Here is a 15,505-nt window from a genome sequence, read left to right on the forward strand (position 1 = left end):
ATCAATTTTAGAACATTTTCATCACCCTCAAAAGAAATACTGTCCCCTTCCTCCCAATGCCACACAAGCCTTTCCCTTCCCCTCACCTTGGCAACTATTAGCCTACTTTCTGCCTCTTCAGATTTACTGTTGTCAATGCTTCATATAAATGGGATCATATAATATGCAGTCCTTTGTGACTGGCTTCTTTCACTTAGCATAATACTGTAGCATTTGTCGATATTTTGTTCCTTTTTACTGCCAGCTAATATTCCATTATTTACATATGCCACATTTTATTTATCCATTTATCAGTTGATGGACATATGAGTTATTTCCATTTTTTCACTATTACAAAAAATGTATCTATAAACATTCATGAGCGAGTTTTTGTGTGAACATGTGTTTTCATTTCCCTTAGGTATACACATAGGATTGGAATTGCTGGGTCCTATGGTAACTCTGTGTTTAACATTTTGAGGAACCACCAGATTGTTTTTGAAAGCAGCTGCACCATTTTATGTTCCCACCAGCAATGTATGAGGTTCCAATTTTGGCACATCCTCACTATCACTTGTTATTAAGTTAGAACTATCTTAGTAAGTAGAAAGTGGGATCTCCTGGTTTTTATTTACATTTCCCTAATGGCTAATGATATAGATCCTCTTTTCATGTGCTTTTAAGCCATTTATATATCTTCTTTGGAGATATTTATTCAGATATTTTTCCCATTTTAAAAATTGAGTTATTTTATTATTGAATTATAAAAGTTGTATATATTCTGAATCCAAGTCCTTTATCAGATATATGATTTACAAATATTTCCTCCCATTCTATGGATTGTCTTTTCACTTTCTTGATGGTATCATCTACAGTAAAGTGTTTTTAGTTTTGATAAAGTTAAATTTATCTATTTTTTTCTTTTGTTATTTGTGTTTTGGTATTGTATCACCTTGTGTAGCCCAAGATGAGGAAGATTTGCTCCTATAATTTCTTCTAAGAGTTTTATAGTTTAAGCTCTCACACTTAGGACTAAGATCCATTTTGAGTCAATGTTTGCATATGGTGTGAGGCAGGAGTCCAACTTCATTATTTTGGATGTGCATATCCAGTTGCTCCAGTACCATTCATTAAAAAGACAATCTGAAAAGACTTAGCTGAATTTATTTATTAGTTCTAATAAATATTTAAAAATATGGATTCTTTGGAATTTACTATATATGAGATCATGTCATTTGCAAATAGAGATAGTTTTGCTTCTTCTCCAAGCTGGATGCCTTTTATTTCTTTTTCTTGCCTAATTTCCATGACTAGGACCTCCAATATAATCTTAAATAGAAGTGGTGAGAGAACACATCCTTGTTTTGCTCCTGATCTCAGTGGGGGGAAATGCATTTGGTGATGTTAGTATGTTATGTATGTTTTCTTTGTAAACAGCCTTCTACAGATTGAGGAAATTCTTTTCTATTCCAAGTTCGTTGAATGTTTTTATCATGAGAGGGTGTTGTATTTTATTCAATGCTTTTCTGCATCTACTGAGATAATCATATGGTTTTTGTCTTTTATTCTATTGATATGGTGTATTATATTGCTTTCATGTATCAAACCAACCTTGTATTCCTAAAATAATCCCACCTGATCATAGTGTATAATCCTTTTTTGTATATCATTCAATTTGGGCTTTTTAAAAATTTACTTATGTATTTTTTAAGTACTCTATGCCCAATGTGGAGCTCGAACCCACAACTCTGAGATCAAGAGTTGCACGTTTTACCAATTGCAGGGCTCCTCAATTTGCTTTGCTACTATTTTGTTGCGGACTTTTATGTCTGTGTTCATAAAAGATATTGGTCTATAGTTTTCTTTCCTCATGATATCTTTAACAATCACTTTTTTAAAAGCCACCTCACAGTGTTGACAGCAATTTTGTTGTCAGAAATTCCCTCCTGCACCAGCCAAGATGTTGGGAGATCTGGACTGGTCCCAGTGTTTATACAATCACACACTGCAATCTTAAACTTAGCCTCTCTAGACCGGAGTCTCCTGTTCTGTAGTTACAAGGTTGTAAACTCTTCAGAGTCATAGAGTCTCATGGCTAGAATATACTCCCAGTCCAGGGCACTTTCCCTGGGACCAAGTCTGAAAAGGTCTTCATTGTCTCCACTGATATATACGATAGATCAGTTCTTTAAAAACATGTATAGCCATGTATATGAATCACCAGAGAATCTCATTAAAATGCAGATGCTGATTCTATAGGTCTAAGGAGGGTCTTCTTACAAACTCTTGGGTGATGCTGTTGTTGCTGATCTAGGGACTCGACTTTGAGTAATAAGGAACTAGAATATTGTTTCCCAAACTGCGGTCATGTAAGTACCAATTTCATATTTTATTTGCCATATTCTTCTTCCATCTATACTATTAAATTTTTTTCCTTTTAATTGACTAGCAATTAAATAGTTTCTCTGGGCAAAATTTAGACTCATTTTAGGCAATAATACACATCAAATCACAGGTTTTATGGGCTAGTTATATTTTTTCTAATACACATCAAATATATCTATTCAAATAAAAAGAAGTCCATCTGTGTATATCCACAAATTATCTTACATACCACTGATCCATGCACCCTTACGAGGGGTGCCACATTAGAACTTCCACGGGGCTGAGAATGTGGTTCTTGCCCTTTAAACATCATCACACTTTAATTGGACACTTTTGACTTGCGTTTCATGATTTTGCCCATTTTTCTCTGCTGCAATTTGGCCAGTGATTCCTGTCTTTCCCTCTATTATCCACTCTGATTAACTCAGCTGCACCTGCCAGCCTTTATTCCTGCAAGCGCGTGGAGCGAGGCGTGCTGAAGATGTCGTTAAAATGCATGAGTTTGATCATATTCACTCTTTCCTGTCCTGAGCGTAGGGGGCTGAGTCCCCCTCGGCCCCACACCCAAGCTGCACTCCACAGGCCTGGGGTTCATGGTCCTGAGTAAGGACGCCTATGGGAACTGGTCAGACGAACTTGGAGGCTTCGTCTAGTGGACATTGTTGGGGGCATGGCTGGGTTGGATCTCTGAGAGTCTGTGAGCTTCCCCTGAGGTGTCTGCAGGAAGTAGGGACCAGGCTGTGCAGGGCATTTACCGTATGCTCCAGGAGCGTCACTGGTGAAGTGAGAACAAGGCTGGCTTAGGGAATTTTGATTTCTCTCATTTCTGCTTATTTGTTTCTTTCTGTATTTGTAGCACAAATCACTTAGCCTCATTGAGCCTCCTTGTCTTCATCTGTAGAATGGGGATAATGACTTCCACATAACATGGGCGGTGAGGTAGTTGAAAATCCAGGTTTCGATATCCATTGGGCTGGTTTTTCATTTGTGATGTGTGTGATGTCTGTTTTCCTCCTCTGTCAAACGGCGATAACAATACGCCCTCACAGGGACAAGAGGACGATGAAGTGGGGTTGAGCCAGAGGCTGGCAGAGAGTGACACACTCAATAGACAGCAGCGATTACTAAAATCACTGTCATCATCATCATTATTGTATAACATTTCTAGCAAATCTGGAATATTCTGATACTTAACACTAGTTTCCTCTTCCTTCCTCCCTCTCCTTTTCTTTCTTGTCTTCCTGCCTTCCTTTCTTCTCTGCTTCTCACTTTTCTAGATGCATCTGACCGTAGCTGCAAGGGGCAGAGGGAGCTGAAATTGGAAAAATGGACTGTGGTCAAATAATACTGGAGGGACGTGAATGTCAGGAGAAGGAGCTTGATGGTCAGTCTAAGGGCAACAGTGAGCTATTGAAGGCTGCAGAGCAGAAATAGCATATAGTGAAAGTGAGGGAGATGAACCTGGCAGCCCAGATTGGGAAAGAAGCTGGAGCCACAGAAGTGAGTTGGCCAGAGGGTAGGGAAGGAAGGGGCTGCATCTCTGCCCAAAGTCTGTCTGGGAGACACAGCCCCATTCCCTACTCTGGTCTTGGCCACAGAACCCAGGCAGAGCGCCTCACCCCGCTGTGTGACCTCAGACAGTGCCTAACCTCTCTGAACCACCGGTAAGGATGATCCTAGGCCTTGATGACACCTCCGGGCCTCCCTCATCTTCCAGGCTGCTCCCTGTGCAGAGATTAATTTGTTTACTCCCTTGCCTGGAGACGCACTGAGAGAACTAATCGTCCATCAGCCACGGCTCCCCCAACCCTGTACCGCCCCGCCCCGAATGTCCATTTTCTGGCAAAATGTGTCCTTGCTGCCGCCAAGGCTGCTTGGAAAATGCTAATTTTATCCTCGAATTAAAATCTGTTCCCTTACCCTCGTTTTCATAAAAATGAAGCATCCAGAAACACTGCCACAGCTCGGAAGAGAAAGATCTGACATAATTTTTTAAATGCCTTCAATCACGCTGCCTTCTGAACACTGCGTCCTCTCACCCCGACCCCCCTTCCCATCTCCCCACCCCCTGAGGCAGCATTTACATTTCTTAATAACCCCTCATTAATATTCATGAGAAGGGGCGGGTAATAATGGCTGAGCACACCGCACTAATTCAATTTCCACCGCCTCGGCGTGTTTACTTAATCACCAAGGGACCCGGGTTACTCAGTACAATTATTTATTCGGAATTAGATCTGGAGGCATCTGGACTGGAAACAGGGAACCAGGAGCAAAATGGAAATCGAATTCTCTTTGTCTTTCCCTCGCAGCCGCCTCCTCCTGACTGTCTGCCAAGGCTCCAGGCCCAGCAGGGCTTGGGGGACAGGCCTCCGAGCGGGTCAGGCTGTTGCTCACAGGCGTCGGCTTGTGCTGGGCTTGAACCAGTGCCAGGTGCTCTGGCCTCGGCAGGAATCTGCCATCAGCAGTGGCCTAGGAGGTACCGCCAGGCCCAGCGTGGGCCAGGAAGCCGCCCTCGCCAAGAGTGTGCCCATGAGCAGTGGCTCCAGAGGTGGCTCCTTCCCGGGCTGGGGGTAGTGCTGGGGGCTGGCGCAGGTTGGACATGCAACGTTGCCAAGGACTTGATCACGGGATCCCATAGAGGTGAGAGTGTGACATGGGATCTAATTAATGCCCGCTCATTATTCACCCTCGGCCTAACTGTTATCTCCTCTAGGAAGCTTTCCCTTGCTCCCTAGACTAGGTCACCTCCTATCACAGCCAGGATGTGGGTGTTCACACAATGGTTTCTAGTTAGTTTTTCAGGGTTTCTTTCTCCCAGTAGACTTCCAGTGGCATGGGCACAGGTCCCCTGGCTCTCCTGGTCATCCCTGTATGGTGAGCATCCAGCAAGGGCCAGCACAGAGAAGATGCCTGACAAATCTTCTTTTTTTTTTAGATTTTTTATTTTATTTTATTTATTTTAAAATTTTATGTATTATTTATGCACGACACACACACACACACACACACACACACACACACACAGAGGCAGAGACACAGGCAGAAGGAAAAGCAGGCTCAATGCAGGGGGCCTGACGTGGGACTTGATCCCGGGTCTCCAGGATCACGCCCTGGGCTGAAGGCAGCGCTAAACCACTGAGCCACCTGGGCTGCCCTTTTTTTTTTTTTTTAATTAATTGAGAGACACACAGAGAGAGGCAGAGACATAGGCAGAGGGAGAAGCAGGCTCCCCTCAGGGAGCCTGAAGTGGGACGCGATCCCCAGACCCAGGATCATGCCCTGAGCCAAAGGCAGATGCTCAACCACTGAGCCACCCAGGTGTCCCCTGATAAATCATCTTGTTGACTAGTTGACTGACTGATTCTTGGGCCTCTATTTCCTTACTTGCAGAGGGAGGATAAGAATATCCACCTTGTGGAGTTGCTGTGAGGATTCGGTGACTTCAGTATAAAGAGACTCAGGGGATTTCTGTGTCATGAGTGCAGAGTGTTGAGCCCAGTACTGGCTCAGATAAAAGCTCAGTTAGCATGTGATGCTATTATTAATGTTTTTGTTATTTCTGATTGTGGTAGAGCACAGAAGGGTTAACTCTGCTCTGTTTTGCAGGGGGCTGATTCCTATAGGCTGTGTTTTCCAGGCTTCTGGGATGACTGGTTTCCAGCTGGGTTTGGCCCATGGGAGGCATTGCTGGGAGACTGGAGGTTGGGAGGTAAGGAGAAGCTGGGGCATTTCTCCCTCCAGGCCTTGGCCAGCAAATCCAACAGTGACTTTTCTCCTCCATATCTCTAGCTCCCCTGTAGCTCCGCTGTGGTTCCAGATTCCACCGTGACCCTGCTCCTGGGCAGGCAACACCACCTCTGCCTCTGTCTCTCAGGTCTCAGAGCGGTGGCAGCCTCCTGCCATTACTAGACTTTGAGCTGCTTCACTGTCCCCAGGTGGCTTCTCAGCTCTTCTGCCATTTTCCATTTCTTAAAGTTCTTATTTTATAAATATTCAAGTATTTCCTGGCTAGACACTGAGCGATACACTTCCCTATTCAGCTGTCAGCTCCTGGTGGAAAGGGCTCTATCTCGTATCCCCAATGGCCTGGACACAGAGAAGCTACCAAAAGGTGAATGAATGAGTGAGTGAATGAAAACATTCTGATTATGTGACTTTCTCCTAGCCAGACTTTCCTCTTATTTAGTAAGAGAATAAACTAAACATTACTTAATAAATGTTTGAATTAAAACGACATCAATAATACTACTAATGAATTATTTTGTAAACAGAAAAGGGTTTGTAAATATTTCTGAGCCAGGACATTTCTTTGCAAACTGTAAAGTTCTGTACCTGCATCGGGCTTTCCTACTGTTTCAGCCCAGCTCTGCATTCCTGCTGAGGTGGCAGGTGGGCTGAGGAGAGCGAGAGGAGGGAGCATAGAGGATTGGAAGCAACACCTCAGCCAAAGAACAAAAGGTGGGGAGGTGTACAGGGGACAGTGGAGGATTTAATTATTATAGACTCATTAAGGGAAATCTCTTCCCTTCTTTGCTTCCTCCAAAGCACTTGGACCCCTGGTGCCCAGCCAAAGCTTTTCATTAGAATTCCTCTGAACTAGGGTCAGGTTGGGAGATGGTCAAGATCTACTAGTTTGTCTGCCCAACAAGGGGAGGAGGCTGCAGGAGGGGCATTTCTCTAGAAGTCACCTGGGAATAGCAGGGCAGGTGAAATTTGGGGTTCAGATCGGATAATCAGTGAAAGGGGACTTCAGAGACTTTAGGGAGTGACCCAGCCTGTCTTAGATTGGGTTCCCTTAAACGCAGAGGCTGAGGCAAGGACATGGGTACAAGTAATGGGAAGTAATCACAGGAAGCAGGAATGAGGGAGACAGGGAGGTAGCTGGTTGCTGCTGTGGACCACTGAGGTTCAATCCTGGCAGACCCTCTGCTTACCATGTAGACTCAGTCACCCAAAGGTTGGGAGGCTGGGGCATGTACCCACCAACCCCCATTCCCTCAAGGTTTGAGCTTTGCCCCAGGTGGCATTAATTCCCTCACACTTGTGGACTGTGCCTGTGGGTGGACTGAGCAGGAGGCTAGGGCCTCAAAAAAAGCCTTGAGGTAGAAAAATTAAGAGACTTGCCAGGCATTTGAGGCAGGATGCTGCCAGTGCGCATGCACACCATGAACCACGCCTACGGCTGAAAGGTGGGATGTGGGGTGTGGCACCGGGCACCCACAGCATCTCCCACTCTCGGCTGCCCCAGATGTTCTTCAGCCTGGGTCCCCAAGCTCCATGGCCCTTCCTCTTTTTTTCTTCCTTCCTTGGAAAGAGAAAAGCTCAAATAAAGAGCCTTCCTGGCCCCTTCCTATAGCTACTGACATCCTAAAAGCCAGAGATCCCCTTATTCTAAGATTTTAGGAGTTTGCAGTTCTGTGACAATGGCCCTAGAAGGCAGATTCTCCTCTTCCAAGATTCTAGAATTTTTAAGATTCCACAAAATGGGGAGGAGGTTTCTGCTTTAGGACTGGAGTGGCTTCTGTCACCTAGCCAAGTGCCACCAGGCTTTGGGACCCCAAATAGGCCACGGGGGGCTGGGACCATCCTGGAGGAAAGCCCGAAGTGCCCCTGTCTCCAGGCTTGTGATGACATGTGAGGCCTCATTCATAATTAATCCAGTTGCTTGGCGAGCAGGGGGCTGCAGATGCTCCGGGGCGGAGAGGGTGCCCTGGAGAGACCCTTCTGTCCCCTCGGAGGAAGGAGCCACCTTTGCCAGCCTGCAGCCTCTTCCGTATCACAACAGCTGCTTAACCAGCCTCCCTCACCCTTCCCTCCTGTTTCCTTTCCTCATGCTCCAGATCAAGGAGCCAGTTTCGCTGGGCAATCCTCAATCAGCTGCCTACTAAGGGCTAAGCACTAGGTTAAGCCTTTGAAACATCTATTGCAGATTGGAGCCCCCCCCCCCCCCCACAGAGTACGGGGTGCAAGATATTTATCAGGGATCCACAGGTAGGAAAGGGAAGGGAGGAGGCAGGATGGGACAAGTGAAGGCAACTGGTCCAAGCTCTGCAAAGCCTCTCCAGGCCTGCGGGGAGCTCTGGAGAGAGCACTGCCTGGCAGGACCGGTCTGCACCAGGCCAAATGGCCAAGCCGTTAGACCCCTGCTTAGTCACCACGTGCTGACTGCCCGGGGGAGGGTGTGACCTCGGGCCACATGCTCTCTGCAGCTGAGGCAGACCTGAAAGAGCCAGGGGTCTAACACGGCCCACACCAGGCAGCAAGGCCTTCATCCAAGAGGGGCCTTGCTTGTCCACCACGACAGCCGAGATCCGCCCAGAGCCCCCTCGCCGCCACCCATCGGTGTAGGAATTAACAAACTTACTTTAGAGATGAGTTCACAGAGCTTGAGCAGCTTGCCCAAAGCAGCTTCCAAAAAAAGAAGTGAGAGTTGGAAGGCAGGTCTGTCCATGACCAAAGTCTCAGGGTCTCCTCACCGTAGGTTAGCTGTCCTCTGCACAGGGGGGACCCATTTTTACCCGTTTTTTGTAGGTGCAAATGGGAGCTGGATGGGGAGCACCAAGGATCATTGCCCCGAGCTTCAGCCCCACAGTGTCCTCAGCCTCCTTTCCCCTCAGCCTTTCCTTGTTCCTCATCTATTTAGCATCCTCCTCCCCTACTCTCCGCCCCTGTGGTCCAGGTGGGTCTCCACCTCCTGCTCCAGGACCAAGCCTGTGACCAGGCTTAGCTAATCAGTATGTCACATTCCGTCAGCTGGGCAGTAGGTCCATAGCTGTCATGTGACTGAAGGGGACACCCCGCCCCTCACCCCCATCAGAGTCAACTCCAGGACTATTGCAGTAACTGCCAGAAAAATCTTGCCCTTTCTAGCTGCACTTTGAACCTGCAACAGGATAGAACTGTTGCTGTTGGTCTGTCCCAGTTATTCATCCCTGGGTAACAGGCCACCTCAAAACTTAGTGGCTTAAAACAACAATGACCTATTATTTCTTAATGATTCTGTCGGTTGACAGTGGTGTTTTGTTCCATAGGTGTTGGCTGGGGTCACTCATGAGGCTGCAGACAGCTGTGGCTGGACCAGAAGGTCCAAGAAGCAGTAGACTGAGGGGGAGAGGAGAAGAGGGAGGGGTGTTGAGGGGGAAGGAGGGAGGAGTGGTTAGCCCCCAATGTAGGTAATAAAAAGGAGTATTTTTTTGCTGAGCATGAAAATGATAATAACACTGAAAGTCAATCCGCTTTTTATCATCACTGCATGCTGGCGATCTTAAACAATGCTAGTGCTAAATACCCCACCCTCTCCCACTAAGGCCACCTCCATCCCTACCCATGCCGCTCCCCCCCCCCACCCCCCGCCATTAATAAAAAGGCATCTCTCAGAGTCTGGAATGTTTTCAATGATTGGTAGCCGGGGCACTTTGGTTCTCCTATGTGTGACCTCCATTCCCATATGGCATGTCATCTTCCTTGACCTCTTCACACAGTCTTCCTCTTCAGCAAGATAGTCTGGACTTCCTCACAGCATGGCAGCAGGAGTCCAAGAGGGAGCACGCAGATGTCCAAGTGCATATAAAGCCTTCCCTTGTATCACATATGCTAATCTCATATTGGCCAAAGCAACTCACGTGGTCAGGTCATGCATTAAATGTTGGAGGGGACCCACCGGGACGTAATACTGGGAAGCATGGCTTATCATGCCACCAAGGCAGCAATCTGCCACATGGGCCTTCCCTACCCCCTGGGAAGGAGGGTCAAGCAGAGCCATGAGCTGTGGTGTGTATCAGGCAGGGTCCTTAAAGGAGATAGAGCCACTCAAACTGTAATTTCAGGAGACTATAATAAAGAGGCTATTTACAAAGGTGTCGATGGTGTTTAGAGAATTCCCCAAAGGTTGGTTCCTTTGGGCTAATAGTAGTAAGGAGGCTTTGACACCCCAAGGCCTGAAGGGCAAGAACAGGATGTGGTTGCTAGAATCCAGAGAGGGGTTGTGGCTCTAAGAGGGAACTACCTGGTAGGAGCTGGGGCTTTCAGTAGAGGGAGATGACAGAGAGGAACCTGGGAGGGAGAAATAGTCTACTTTCATCTTCTTCTTCTCTCTGATTGCCTGCCATTTCTTCACATTGGCCAAACCCTACTAGAAGCCAGAGGCAGGGCATGCTGCAGATGCCATCCGTGCAGGTCAGCCTCCAAGTGCCAGAGCAGAGAGGACCAGGGTAGAGGGCAGTCTGCAGGACCTAAGGAAGATATCCAGCACTAGGCACCACTCTTGGGAAATCAGAAAATGAACTAGCACAGGCCCAAGAGGCTAGGTGGAAAGACACTGGATTCTGAATACATCATCTGGGCTCCTGAATCCAGCAGAACCTGAAGCAGCTCTATTCCTGAGCTTTTTACCTATGTAAGCTAATAAACACTTTTTTCCTCCATACGCCAATATAGGTTGGTTTCCGTCTCATGCTACCTCAAGGTCCTGGCTGATGATACACTCCCATTGAGGAGCTGGTCCTTTAATGATATGATTACATTTCACTCTTACCAGAGTCCTAAGAGGGCAATGAACATTGCAGGTGAGCGAACTGAGGCTCTGAGAGGTTGAAGGATGTGATCTAGGTCATCTGGCTCACTGGCCGCAGATATGGGATCTGACCTGCACCCAGTGTCAGTGTTCTAGCCATGTTTAGCCACTCTCTGCCTCCTGAATATGCCATACTCTCTTGCCTCTTCATTTTTACTGGGTGGAATAGTTTCCCCCTCCCTAAAAAAGCCAAGTCCTAACCCCAGGAACTTTCGATTTTGTGCTTATTTGGAAATAGGATTATTGAAAATGTAATCAAGTTGGAATCTTGAGATTGTCCTGGATTTAGGGCAGGCTCTAAATTAAAATGACAGGCGCCCTTATAAGAGAAAGAAGGAGATTTGCATCAGAGACACAGAGAGCAGAGCATATGAAGACAGACAGCAACGGTAGAGACTGGAGCCATGTATCTATAAGCCAAGGAAGTCCAAGGTTTGCCTACACCACCAGAAGCGAGGAAAGACACATAAAACAGATTCTTTCTCAGAGCTCCAGAAACTACCACCCCTGCAGATACCTTGGTTTTAGACTTCTGACCTCCAGAATTGTGAGAGAAGAAATTACTGTAGTTTTGGATTACTGAGTTTATAGTAATTTGTAATGACAGCCCTAGGAAGCTAATACAGGACCTTTGCACATGCCATTCCATTGGCCTATAATATAATCCTTTTCCCTTCCCCAAATCTGCACTCCTGCCCTTTGGGGTTTATAAGTAAACAAACCTGCACGGAAGAAAGGAGTCCTTCCAAGGAATCACTCACTCTGCCCCCTTGCATGTCTTTCCTCCTTGCCTTAGAGATCTCAGCCCAAATGCCACCTCCTCCAGGAAGACTTCCCTCCGTTCCTACTCTTCTCTGTGATTCCACAGTCCCCTATACTGCCTCTGCCACAGCTGTGCTGGCAGTATCTGTTGACATGGACTGTTTTTCACTGCCCTGTTGGACTGGGCACTGCTCAGAGGCAGGAACTGTGCAGGATTCCTCTTTGTGGCTGCAGCTGTGCCTAACACAGGTTCAGGCACAGCAGGGATATTCACGAATGCTTGCTGCGTGGATAAATGGACACATGTTCAGTTCGCCTCCAGTTCTGCCCCAATTATGGACTCCTGCCCCTCAGGGGAATAACCCTTTCTGGGAGCATGTGTGAAATAGTTTGAGATCACCAGTGGTGGAGGGCGGCAGGACACCCATCCTTGAGTTCAGCAGCACCTTAGCACAGCCCTCCTGCCCGTGATGCCAAGGCCCTGTCAGAGGCGTGACAAACAGCTTGGCTGATGGCTTATAATGTCAGAGATGATGGAAACAGGGAGGCAATGGCTGAAAGAATGGGTTGGGGACGCTTGTCATAACTTTATTTGTGGGAGGTGAGTTCCTGTCGGCCGGGTGATGGATGGAGCCAGGGCAGGCACAATGCAGACCCTGCCACTGCATCTCCCCTTTCTCTCTAAGCCAAATGACTTTGGGGATGAAAAATGACTTTCTTGGGAGAATCAGGGAGGAGGGACTTCAGGGGAAGGGGACTGTGTGGTCGGCACCTTGGAACGACTTTTACTTTCTTCCCTGAGAGCTGAGTTTCGCCTGGTCCAGCCTGATGGTGTCTTTTCCTTTCTCCCTCCCTTCTTCCAAGGAGTTTATTGAGATTATTGATCCCAGACACATTACCTGCCTTAATCTTCAAAACTGTCTAAAATGGAATGTGTGCTTTTACAGATGAGGAAGCTGAGGCTTGAAAAGTGGAAGGATACTACCCTAAGTTGCCTGGAAAGAAAGCAGTGGACCTGGGATTTAAACCTGGATCCGTTACTCCAAACCCTGACCTCTCTGCAACATGATGTAATAAAGACCATGTATGTAGCATGTGCTAAGTTCTTTGGAAGCACAGTGCAGAGAGTTATTAATCAGATGGGGGAAAAATCAGGGAAGAGTGCCTGGAAGAGAAGATATTTGAATTGACTCTTGAAGGGTGAATAAAATATCAACTGGTAGAAAAAGAGGATATTGGAATTGAGGAGGGAAAAGAGAGAAGTAACATATGCTTTTATTTGCTTGCCCCAAAGCAGTCAGTCACTGACCTCTTTCTACCTTCTAACGGAACCTTAATTTGGGGGGATACTCCATCCTGTTACAATGGCCATAGACATTATTAAACCATTTGTTAAATTTACATTTGCCTTGTGAGTGATTCGTTTGGAAAGAGGAATGAGAACAAATCTGGCTGATGAGATATAAGAAATGTTTTCCCAAGGACTTCTGAGAAGTCTGAGAAAGGTTTTCTTGTTCTCAGAGAAAGAATCTCTTCTTTTGCAGGATATGGTCACATCTGTACTTGATGCCTGGAGGTGTGGCATCCATCTTGTGACCAGGAGGAGAAAATAACACACTGATGATGACTCAGTGGGAAGATGGGAGTGGCATCACTGAGCTGCTGAGTCAATGGCTCTTGCAGCCACCAAACCTTAGAACTTAATCTTTGAGTTGATACATGTTTCTCACTGTTAATCAGCTAAATTGGTGGTTTTCAGCTAATTGGTGGTTTCAATTTCATAGCCTAAAGCATTCTGACTGGTTCAAGAGCTGAAGAGGATACCAAGCACATAGTTGTTTCCACAGCTCAGGCTTGGAGTAGAGGTAGAGATGAGGGCTAAAGGTATAGGCTTTGCAGTTAGACAGAGCTGGCTTCAAGTTCCAGCTTGGCCACTTCCTAGTTGTGTGACCTTAGGCAAGTCACTTAATGTCCGTGGGATTCAATTCCTGGGGATGAGAATAATACTCCTATCATATGGCTCTGATGATAAAATAAGATAATGCACCAAAAGGGCTCCTTAGCACAGGGCAGGGTTCATATTAAGTACTCATTATGTCACCCTGGTAGTAGCTGTTATTATCATTATTGAATTTTTTGGCCTCCATGGAAACCTTTATGCTCACTTCACATACTTGCCCTAACTCATATACTCACACTAACACTAGAGTTGGCTAACCCCCATTCACCCACATCTAGTTCCCATAGTACTGTGATTGTGTAGGTTTTGTGGTCTTGGAACCACATTCCATACTGGAGGGGGAGAAGGGAGGGCCTGGAGTCTGGTCATGGCACTCACCACACAATGTCGTGTTCTGGCAGGAGTTATCATGGGTAAGGTGAGGTTTTGTGGCCATAATTCAGCCCCAGATGGATTTACAAAAGGGACTTCCCTCTCAGCCAAGGCTGCTTGGACCTTTCACATCCTCAAGCAACTAAAGTGTTCTGCATCTCAAGGTCCTTGATAGTGGTGAGAAGCAGGTGTCACTAAAGGAGCAGCATGTTCCCTCCACCAAAACCCAGGCCTTATCAACAGATACACCTGTAGCCAGCAGATGATAAAGCTAAGTCCTAGGCATACCTCACACTGTTTTTGCCTTTTGGCTTGGATCAAGCTTCTGTTCTCCCCCCCCCTTGTTCTGTCTGACTCAGTTTGGCTCCCCACCATTGCTGGTGGTGGTGGTTTTCATTTCTGAGAGGCACCCCTTAGACTGAATTCTGAAGTCAGTATTTCCAAGTGTTGTGGATATCCATTGTATGGGCCTACTTTCATTCTGCCATACCTGCCTCTGTCCATATGGCTCCCAAAGGAGCAGGCATGTTATTCCTCAGCTGCATGCCTCTGATCATACTTGATTGGGCCAGAGGTGGGCACCTGACTGGAGCTAAGACAGTCAGAAAACTTCCATTGGATTTTTTTTTTTTTTACTTTTTTATTTAAAGATTTTATTTATTCATTCATGAGAGACAGAGAGGGAGAGAGAGAGAGGGAGAGAGAGAGAGAGAGGCAGAGACACAGGCAGAGGGAGAAGCAGACTCCATGTAGGGAGCCCAACATGGGATTCGATCCTGGGACTCCAGAATCATGCCCTGGGCCGAAGGCAGGCTCTCAACCGCTGAGCCACCCAGGGATCCCCTATTTTTTGTTTTTTTTAAGATTATTTATTTGAGAGCAAGAGAGAGATCATGGCAGGGAGGGGTAGAGGGTGAGGGGGAGAGAATCTCAAGTGGACTCCCTGCCGAATGTGGAGCCCAAAGCAGGGGTTCAATCTTACCACCCTGAGATTACCACCTGAGCCAAAACCAAGAGTCTGATGCTTAACCAACTGAATCACCCAGATGGTCCTCCATGGGATTTTTCAACCTAGGGCCAGAGCCAATGCCTTTCTTTTTTAAAAAGATGTATGTATGTATGTATGTATTTATTTATTTATTTATTTTAGAGAGAGAGAGAGTACATGTGTGCATGAGCAGGAGGAGGGGCAGAGGGAGAGGGACAGGGTAAGCAGGCTCCCCGCTGACCATGGAGCCCCATGAGTAGCTTGACCTCACAACCCTGAGATTCTGACCTGAGCCAAAATCAAGAGCCAGAGGCTTAACCAACCCAGGTGCCCTTAGCCAATTTCTTCCTAAGGTAGAAGATGTGGGATTTCAATTTGGAGGTGACTATTCGTCATGCTTCCCAGTATGTGGAAGGAGTCAGAATACAATGTGAGAGAATGAGGAAAGCAGAGACAAATGATGACCAGATGATCCCTGCCCCCT

The 15,505-nt window shown here is 46.6% G+C and overlaps 1 long non-coding RNA gene across 1 annotated transcript; it reads left to right on the plus strand.

Annotated features, from left to right (window-relative positions):
• The first annotated feature begins 4,578 nt into the window (after nt 1-4,578).
• On the plus strand, nt 4,579-13,102 carry LOC144298826 (uncharacterized). Its single transcript, XR_013365701.1, has 3 exons — nt 4,579-5,007; nt 5,974-6,076; nt 12,649-13,102. It is a non-coding gene; the product is annotated as an uncharacterized LOC144298826 (long non-coding RNA).
• Nucleotides 13,103-15,505: the final 2,403 nt, after the last annotated feature.

Source organism: Canis aureus, chromosome 26 (assembly GCF_053574225.1).
Source record: "Canis aureus isolate CA01 chromosome 26, VMU_Caureus_v.1.0, whole genome shotgun sequence".
NCBI classification, from domain to species: domain Eukaryota; kingdom Metazoa; phylum Chordata; class Mammalia; order Carnivora; family Canidae; genus Canis; species Canis aureus.